Source organism: Anas acuta, chromosome 7 (genome assembly GCF_963932015.1).
Source record: "Anas acuta chromosome 7, bAnaAcu1.1, whole genome shotgun sequence".
NCBI classification, from domain to species: Eukaryota; Metazoa; Chordata; class Aves; order Anseriformes; family Anatidae; genus Anas; species Anas acuta.
The window spans coordinates 6,512,019-6,522,378 of record NC_088985.1 but is presented as its reverse complement, the minus strand read 5'-3'; the positions used below and the strand labels follow the sequence as shown (position 1 = coordinate 6,522,378).

At 40.0% G+C, this 10,360-nt stretch overlaps 1 long non-coding RNA gene across 1 annotated transcript; it reads left to right on the top strand.

The window, feature by feature from the left end:
- Positions 1–1,749: 1,749 nt before the first annotated feature.
- LOC137859323 (uncharacterized) lies at positions 1,750–6,689 on the top strand. The gene is made up of 3 exons (XR_011098230.1): positions 1,750–1,884; positions 4,163–4,250; positions 6,558–6,689. It is a non-coding gene; the product is annotated as an uncharacterized lncRNA (long non-coding RNA).
- Positions 6,690–10,360: the final 3,671 nt, after the last annotated feature.

Below are 10,360 nucleotides of genomic sequence, written 5' to 3'. Positions count from 1 at the left end.
AGATCACATACTTCGATTTCATGCTATTTTATAAGATATAGTTGAGAGTGGTGATTATATGAGGATTTATTTTTACTTTGGTAGTTGTTCATGGTCTGTGTTTGATGTATGGAGTAATCAGATGAAAAGATGGTCTTTCTCGTTCTTTTGCTCAACTTTGTAATTATTGGCATGTAGGTTAAAAAAGGTCTTCTGAATATTATAATTATATTTTTCAAAAGATCGTGCCAGTTCCAAATAACATGATCCTGTTACATATTTAGACCCATATTTCAATTTTTTTGGCATTTTGATATTTTGTGTCAGGATGTATCAGTCACATCCTGGCCACACGCAACAGTGTGACTGACAGGACTGGAGGAACACACAGCAATCCCAGCAGTTCTCATTCTAAGTAAGATATATTCAAAGAGAAGTGAACACTCCTGCTTCTCATCTTTTTAAATGAGGTTTACCACTCCATGCATACCCTCACATATTCCATGAGTCCTTAGCTGTCACTAAAGCCACCCAGCTACATCCATTCCCTAGTCATACTACCATCAGTGTCTGCTTGATGTACAGAAGCTACCTACTTTGAATCTCATTTTCCTTGGATGGAGTGCTTTACAGTCACCAAATAAGAACAGTTTTCTCCTGTTTGCAAAATGTTACCTGCTGCTGAAAGCACCCATCCATACTGTGGGAGTATCAGGATCCCAGACCAGCAAAGAAAAAGCCAATTTCCGCTTTTATGTTGAATTCAGCATTATGAACTAGATGATTTTGCTTTTTGCTTCCAGTGTCAATGTCACTTTAAAAACCAGTTGTACTCCAGTTTTGTGCTGCAATGTGCCTGGAGGAGAGGTATTCCCCTAACTTACTGCTGGTGTTTGCTGTTTCATACTCTTGAACTGCAAATTCCCATGGATTACAAGAAAGTCTATGGTCTCTCTCTCTCTCTTTTATTTATTTATTTATTTATTTATTTATTTATTTATTTATTTATTTATTTTTTCACTGAGTTACCTCCTCCTTACTTCTTCCATGTTTGATGAAAAAATCACTTTTGTGCTGAGAGAAGAAATAAGGCCCTGACCTCACAGCCAGGTGAAATGCAGCTCACTTTGCTAAAGTTTCCAAGAGGTTTCATCCATAAGCAAAATCAGCTCTTACAGACCTCCACACGTCATATGCAACTGCTTTTCTGTCAGCCTCTTTGCATGTGCATTATGGAATAGTGAGTTCAGCAATGATGAAGGGACATCAGCATTGCTAACAATGGTGAGAGCCAGAAACAGAAACAATGTGTCATGAAACACATTGCAAAACAACAAAAATGCAAGTGCCTTAAAACTGTGGGGAATTATGAATGCTTACGGGTTAGATGGTGGGAGTGAGGGCACTTGAGGTTATTTACTGGCAGACCTGTAGTTCCTGGCTCCTAGTTAAGTAAGACCTCTAAAGCAGTTGAGAAAACAAAACAAAACGAAATAAAAAAGCAGGCATAGCCTCGTGGGACTGATTTCTAGCTCAAAAGGCTTCCAGGCTCACTTAGCTGTGCTTTAGTCACAGAAGCCTCTCTTTCTCCTCACATTCGTGAGGGTTAAAGTCAGGCTGTGGCACCTAGGGTGTCAGTAGTTTGTATAGTTGCTCATTTCACTTCTAAAGGCCAGTTTCAGCCCTCCTGGCCCCTAGGAGCGCCCTGGGGCTGCAGCCGCCTGTCAGAGGGCAGCGGCCGGGGGGGGGGGGGAAGCCGCGGCTGCGTCCCCCTCACACCCGGCGCTGGCAGCGCGGGCAGCGGGACCTCGAGGCTCTCACGGGCTCGGTTAGCCTCTGTCACCGCCCCAGCGGCAGTTCGCTCGAGTTAAGGACCAGAGGAAGTTGGTTAACAACCGGCTTTTGGTGGGGAGTGTTTTTTTTTATTTTTTTTCCTCAGAGTGGGACGGGGGTTGCTCGCCGCAGGTGGGTCGGGCTGGGCTTCGCTGCTGAGGCAGTCACGCACCTCAGCCTCGGGTGAGGTCTCACAAGCGAACAACAAAATGGCGGGGCGGGGATATTCGTTCCCTGTGTCATGGCAGAGTTCGGGGAGGCTGGATGTGGTGGAGATTTATAGGAGAGGGAAAATGACTGGGTGCCCCCGTACCAGTCCCCTGCCAGGGGACCACGGTGTGAGGAGAAGGAGGGCCTGAGGGAGGCGGCGCCCAGCCGTGGGGTGACACGTCCCGAGAGCAAACGGCAAAGCCTTGTGTCAAAAATGGACTTTGGGTCCATTTCAGTGCCTGCAAAACCTGTGTAGAGCTGGTCTGTTACAGAAAATACCTGGGATCTTACCTGGGGTTTGTATTTTAAAAGGGTATTTTATTCTCTTGAAAGCAGGAAAGCAGGTTGTCTGGAAAACTGTTGTAATGTGTTAATGTGTCAAGAACTTGAGCTTATTCTTTTGAATTTTGAAGGTTTCATAAAGAAGTTTTTATTTATTTATTTATTTTATTAACACCCTCCTCCCCCAGCTTTAAAAGGCTGGGATTTTGTAAGCAAACACAAATCCACTAAAATGTCTGGACTTGGAGTTATATTCAAATAGGTTCTCTGAGCTTTCTCTTAAGGCTGAATTTGAAGTAGGGGATCTGAAAAAAAACCCACAGGCTGTTGACAATATTTGGAAAGAGAAAAAGGCCGATTTCTGAACTGGCTTTGTTGATTGAAATAGAGCTATAGTGGTTTGTAACCACTGAGGACTTGGCCTGATATATTGAAAGCTAAAACACAGGCTTAACCTCTTAAAATCCTTCAGAAATATTTTTCCATTCCTATTCAAGTTGATTGCAGCCAGCTTTCATCTGTGAACAATACAGTTGTGAAAAACTCTTTTTCTGTCACACCCCTCTCTGTGGCATAAGTGTTAAGTAATATCCTGACAGTTTTACATTGTATAGCATATTGAAGACCAAATGAGCAGCAGCCAAGGAGAAGAAATGTGAATGAATGTATTACTTTAAACTAATGAAACTTCTTTGGAGTGCCTCATTAATGGTATATTAGCAGAGATCGTTCAGAGAGCAGAAGTGGGATTCAGATTTTGTGCTTCACTGGAATGAGAAGGAAAAACACTGTTTAAATTCCATTTTGCTTTACTATCTTGTCATTTGCTTAACAGTGTGGAAGATATTTGGTTGGGATGAATGGCACTTGTCAGTTGGATTTTTCATCTAGACGCTTTAAATTAAGTTGGTATTCATGGTTTTGAGTCATAATTTGCACATCTTATGAAATACTGTCAGTCATTCCACCTATAATGAAGAAGTCTCAGATACAGTCGTATAATTGTTCTCTGCTTAATCTGACCATTAACCTTTTATGCTCTTCGCAAAATGATGATGAAGTGCTGGTGTTTCTTCATGGTTATACTTGAGAATAAATGAGCGAGTACTGTGCAGCAGTCATTTAAGGTACTGAAATTTGGATTATGTTGGCATCCCTGCAGTGGTAGCTCTACAGATCCTGTCCTAGAGCCTTTCACTAAAGACCCTGGGATGTGTCTAAAATACAAGTCCAGGACTGGTCTCGAGAGCTCGCAACTAAATGTGTTTCTTAGGCACTCTGTAAAGCTTTCTGTAAGGGAGTCATAGTACCATTTCATCATATTCATCATATTGCTTTAAAATTTGGTTAAATTAGACCTGTCTGGAATTGTTCACAAACTAGGTTAAAGCCAAGTGCTAATCCAGTGGAATTTCAGAATGTTCTTAAGCTTGTGTAGATGTCATTGTGAACAGAGCAGCTTTTCTAAATTCTTATACATCAAAGTGAATTAAGATGCAACAGGTTAAAATAATAAGATCTGTAGTTACTGATAACCCAATATTCAGAGTCTGGGCAGGTGATACAAGCCATGTGGTTGTTGTACTTGTGTGTGTGAAATCTTCCTTGGTTGCAAAGTAAGAAGTACAGAGTAAACACAACAGTAAGAATATTAAATTCTCAGTCTGGCCCTATCTTTGCAGCGTGTGTTGACTCAATGAAGTGCCAACCCACTGCTTCCCTCCAGGAGAAGGGCATGACTTTCATTGACTTCCAAGTTGTTTTTATCTCTAGCATACATGCAGCTGTAGTGAGTTCTCTTGTTCAAGATGTGCTGGTTATATGAGTGAATTCTGCTCACAATCTGTCTTCTCCTCAGGGAACAAGAGAGCTCCATTCTCCCTGGACCTTCAGAGTGCAGCCCTGTCCTAGAGAGGTGTCGGGAGCTTAGCCACCAGCTTCTGAAGGTACTTGGCAATTATCTGTGGAAGAAACCTAATTAATGATAACTGTCAAGAATCAAAGAAACCTGCCTGTGCATATTGACCTGTAACAAGTAGGAGCCATTTTACCTTTCAGTGGTCAGCAAATACTGGCTGAGTTTGCTTTCTTAAGAACAGTAGTGGCCAGATCACAGTGTGCTGCCTGGCTAGATATAAGCCCTAGCTTAGCAAAGACTGTGCTAAGATGAGTAAAGAGCTAAGTAAGTTCTGTATGAAACAGTGAGGGAAGTCTGTTTGGGAAATGGGCAAGCATCTCAAAATATAGTAACTGTGACACACATAACTCTTCTGTAATGGTCAGCAAACTTGTTTCTCCTTTGCAGAAGAATAATGATTTACATCCCACAGATGCAATCTGTGTTTGAGTTTTCACTGCAGAAATGACTGAATTGTCTTTTTTATTCCTTTAAAAAAAACCACACACACTAAAACCAACAAATAACCTGTAAAATATCTAGCCTGTATGTAGATCACAGTGGAGATGAAGAAGGAGTTCATGAGGGAAATCCCACATACGAAATATAAGCAATGATGTTTTCTAGCTTCACTGGAGTAAAAACTAGGTACAGTCTGACAAGATTTTTACTGGGAACTAGCTTTATTCTTGTAGTGTTGACTGGTGAACGTGAAAGCCATACTTCTGAGACAAGGTTTTTGTCTGTGTCTTGTGGGGGTATGATTTCTTGAACAGGGATAGCTCAGGGAGCACAAACAAAAAACTAATCCCAGAAGCAATATGGTTTCTACATTCAGAGGCTTCATCTACATTACTATCAACTCCATTGTGCTTTGGGTGTTCTCCAAGTTGTCGTTATGTCAAAAATCCCACTGCATCACAAAGGTATAACATGTTATGAGCAGAGAACTTGTATTTCTGTCATGAAAAGCAAAAATGAAAGGAGATAATGTAGGTGGAGGTTGCCATGATATATTGCTGGTAAGTGATGCAAAAACATCAACATACTTGAAAAAACACTACCTGAAGTATTTTATTTATTTATATTTTTTTGGTACAGACTTTGCAGTGAATTTCTATAGGATACTTTGTACTTGATTTTTTTGTTGTTGTTGTGGTATAGGTCTTGATACTGCAAAAATAATTTTGATTGAGTAACTTTGCTTACCTAAGTAATTTGAGTGAAAAATTCCCATATGATCCCTGAATATTCTTGTCGAAAACAATCTCTTACGTATGTGGTTACATCCGTACCTAACAGTTTGTAAGAGTTTGTGATGTAAAAAAGACCATTTAGTACTGTAATTCCTTATCCCAGAAATGATTGATTATATATAATTCAGTTTTGTATTTAACCCTAAAGTAAGTGTTCATTTGTAGTATCAAAGAAAAATTTCAAGCCTGATTTTTACCTGAGGAATTAGAGAACTTCTGAAATACAGTTTTCAGTTTTCTGTGTGTATTTCCTGCCTTACTTTTTTCATGCTTGTAGGTAAACCCTCGTTTTTGCTGTCCTGGAAACTCCCCCCCCCCCCCCCCCCCCCTTTTTTTTTTTTTTTTCTTCTTTTAAATTGGTTTGTTTATAGAAATAATAACCCAGCTTTATGAAAAACAAGGTCATGTTATTTGGAAGACAGAAAGGAAATAGAAATATGATACATTTTATTACTTCTCTACTTGAAAGATACAAGGTAAAAGAAACCAGCTGAAGAGAATTGTCAGTTGGGCATTTAAGATGGAAATGAAGTAGTTTGAGATGATACCATAGCTGGCAAGGGGTTCGCTGACTTTTGTCTGTGTCCCTTGGAGGTGGAGAGCTTAGATAAGTGCATAAGGGAGTAAGTATTATTATTATTTTTTTTTCTGAACTGTAATTGCAAATCTATTATTATGTCACTTTTTAAATGCTATTTGTTCATTTTGTTTTGAAGGCCAAAGCCTCCACTGGATAATTCTCTTGGAACTTCTGCTACAGTATTTTCTAGGTGCGTCTGTAGAATAGTCTGATTAAAACATTCAGTGGTGTATGAAAAATTATTGACTGCTTGCTGCCCTGACTTCCACCCTCCTCATTTCACAATGGGACTAATTGCAGATCAGGGCGAGAAAAAACTTAGGAAGTGAGGCATTTTTCAGTCTGTCCTCAGCCACTACTAAGTTGCTGACAAACTGTATTTTCTCTTTCACCTGGCTGATTTTGCCTGTGTGCAAGCAGTGTAATCTGCACTCTGCTGTCAAAATGCAGTTTAGATGTTTACACCAGTATATAACTCACTTAGAAATAGAGTGATTGAGGTTAGACTCTCTTCTTTCAGGAATTTGGAGGCAGTACCAAGACCAGCATCCTGGTGCTCCTGTTTACATTCATGCAGAATGGAAGGTTACCAGCACTGAGCAGAAATGCCTGTCATTTTGTGTTCGTATGAAAGCTAGTCCCAGAATCCAAACTGAGGTAAGAAAACTGTTCTGTCTACCTTGCCCTAGTTTCGTTTCCAGAGATTTCTCAGAGTTCTGACTTAACAGATTGCCTGTCTTAGCTTTGTGTTTACTAACTCTTTATTTTCTCCTCACATCCTTTAACTGACATCATCAGGAATGGCTTTATATCATCTTTATACTACTTACTAACTATTGCTTTCTCTTTTAATTCCTTCGTATTTGAGAAAACAAAAAATATGCCAGCACTACTTGAAGTTCTTTTAAATTTTAAAATAGGTCTATGTAGACCTAGGTAAGTGTGGGTTTTGCTGTTGTTATTTTTTTTTTAATCATAAATTCTAATTTGAGTGTACATTCTAAGACAGAGAAGTTTCACGAATATGAAAAATGGCTCAACTCCACGAACTTAAGAACTGATTTACCTCACTGGGGATGACTACAACTTGGAGCGGCAAATAGCTCTTGTCAAAGAACTTGTCAGAGACATGAGCTGTGCTGCGCCCAAGTCATCTGCACTCAGGATAGTGTCCTGGTCATTGAACTCTGACTGTGAACAGAAAGATCACCTTGACAGGTCCTGTCCTAATGAGAGCTTAGCTGACAGTGGTGTGTTCCCGTGAAGTGTTTCTGACAAGCCAGAGTAGCGCTTTCCAATGGAGAAATGTTTTTTTCCAAAGGCAGTGTCTGCTAATAATTATTTTGGAAATACCTCTTGCCTGTAATCTCAGAAGATGACACATATGCTGATCCTATGTCTGCTAACTTGGTAAGAGGATGCTTTTAAAAAAAGTATTTACAAATCTGATGGGAAGGGTATAGTCAGTGAAGCAGTGTAGAGCATGGAAAGAGCTCCTGCAGGGTTCCTTGCTGAGTTCCACCAAAACCTGCCAAGAGATCCTCCATGTACAGTATATTTTAAAATGACAGACCAGAGTTAAGGGCAGCGGTGTTGGTAAATGTCTGCTTGTTATTGCTGCAGTTGCTGCTAAGGGGAAGGATTTCAGCTAATACAGTCATCAGCCTTCCTGGTGCTCAGGGAAAGAAGCTGCAGCATTAGGAAGACTGAGGGGATTTCGTATTTCTAGAATGTGGTATTTGTTCAAGGTCTTACAAGTGTTTCTCCAGGAGGCTCTAACAGAGTAAAGTGGCCTGAAGTCAGAGACCTGTTAGGTAAGGTTTAAAACAGAAATGTTAGCCAAGAACATTGATGAGAAGAAAAATACACAGCATTGTTACCTGCAGTACTACGAGTGTCCCAGTACCTGGTCACAGGACAAACGGGAACAAACCTTTCCTAGGCAAGCCCAGGGTAGTCCAACCGGAGGTGGCATCAAAAGGGGCAATAACCTTTGCTTTTTGTCTTTCTTACGTTGGGAAGGTAGGTGAGATGAGCGCAGCAGTGGCCATCATCTTAGACAACAGAAGCACAGGAGGTTTCCTTTACATAATCTGTCTGTTCAGCTTTTAAGCAGTTGTAACAGACAGTTTTGAAAGGAATATGTCTGTCCTGCATCTGCCCCTGCTGAACAGTAGCACTAACAGGGGGGAGCTGGCATGCAGCAATCAATTCTGACCATTGGGTCTGGCAGCTCTGAAATACAACAGCTGGGAGGGAGACCTTCGTGAGCATCCAGTTCTCTGACTGACTGGTCTCAGGTTGCCAAGAGGTAATGGGATTTCATTCTGCAGAATTTCCACGTGCTGTTTTCAAAGCCAGTGTCACTGAGGTCAGTAGAGAGGAGAACTTAGAGCACTGGTGTGCAGTAACCCAAGTTAATTGGCGCATACCACGTCATCGGAAGGGAAAGTCATCGGAAATCCAGAATATTTTATTTTATCATTTCACCCTCACTTCCACCTCCTAAGCAGTATTGGAGACAGTCAGTGAAGCTTTTGGTTGTCGGGATTCCTTTTGCTGGTGCCAAAATGGTTGATCTTAGAATTAACTCTTACCTCTCCCACAGTTCAAATTATTTACTCTTAAATATTTCTGTGTGAAGCACTTTGATAACGTTGAGATCATTTTTATTCAACAATTCTTCTTTAAGAAGCAATTCTAAATCATACAGTTAAACATAATTGTCTAATACCAACCCTTTTTCTTTGCTAGAAAAGGGTGATATAGTATTTAATTCTGAATTTTGAAAAAACAAGAAGTTTCACTTAAAATCAATATTCCTGTTTCTCCTCACCCTCACACCATTTCCTGAGGCATATCTGTTAAAGCTAAATGAATCACAGTATTGTTGAATTTAAACTAGATTTGTTTTCTGCTTTAGGTATCAACAGGCGTTATGGCCAGGTTCTGCTCATCTAGAGGAAAAAATGAAATAATGGAAAAACTGTTAACTCCTTTGTTCCAAGCAGCTTCTCTGCTCTGTATAATTTTAGGCAGTTTGAAAGCACATTTAAAGCAAGCTTCACTATAAATTAAGCCTCATAGAGCTGTGACCAATTTGTACCCCTTAATTTGAGTTACTCTTTAAACTAAGTATCTATTGAAGTAGTGACCAAATCCTGGTTAAGTAACATGGAAAAGACCATGCCTGAAATGGAGAATTTGTGTTTTAGTGAGGTTGCTGATCTTTGAACTGTGCCCTTCACAATATGCTATTTCATTTACACAAACACTACTGTTAAAACTGCTGACAAGCAGTCACAAAGATACAAGGAAATACCTCTGCTACTCTAACTGTAGTAAAATTTACAGTATTTGAATGTTCACTGGTGTTAGAAACTGTATTCCTCGTCTTTATGCTCTGAGATGATAAACAGTACCCTTTTGATCTGTTACTAGTGTATGAAAATTTATACAATATTTTCATTGACACTGAAATTGGCTCTCTATGTCAATTCTGACAGGATCTTAGGTGATGATTACGTTGCAGTTTGCTTTGTTGGCTGTGGCAGTGTCGTTGCATATAGCTGGGGACTTACTGTGGTGGTGTTTCAGAAAAACGATGTATGAAAGGTCAGAAAAGTAGTTTCTTAAAAGAATTTTTGCTGTAAGCAAAAGCTGCCTGGATGTGCTTATATGTGCATATATCTCTTTTGGGGGGAAAAGCGTTTTGCCTCCCACATGGCTGTAACAAAAACTCCTTGTTTTCTTGATATCTAGCATAAATGCTCTAAAAAAAGGGTGTGTGTGAGGGGACAGGGAGTGGTGGGTCTGTTTAAAGTCCAGAAAGGTCCTCTGTTGTTAGGATTGAACAGCATAGCTGGTAACAAGCAGCAAAGTTTTCTTACTCCTGTGTGACTATGCCCTGCAAAAGTAGGCCTACAAAAGGTGCCAAGCTTAACAACTGAAAAATTGAGTTCACACATAAATAGGGACCTTGTGGAACTTGATGTGTTTTTTTTTTTTTTTATGCTCATGATGGAGGGTAATGAAATATAAAAGGTAATTCCTGGCACAGCTGTGACGCATGGAAGTGGAACATTGTTTTTAGGAAGGCTGCAAGTATTCAAAAGGCATATCAAATCTCTTCATTGTATTTCAAGGAACCTGCAGTGAAGTAAATATCAGGTAGTACTAGAGGGTTCAGTCTTAATGTTTTTGAATTAATTTGGTTGGTCTTGCTTACAGCTGTAAGGAAAATGTTGTGACCTCCAGAACTTTGGAGATGATCAATTATATGTGAAAGTGGCCAATATCTCTGTCCACCAATTCTTATTACCA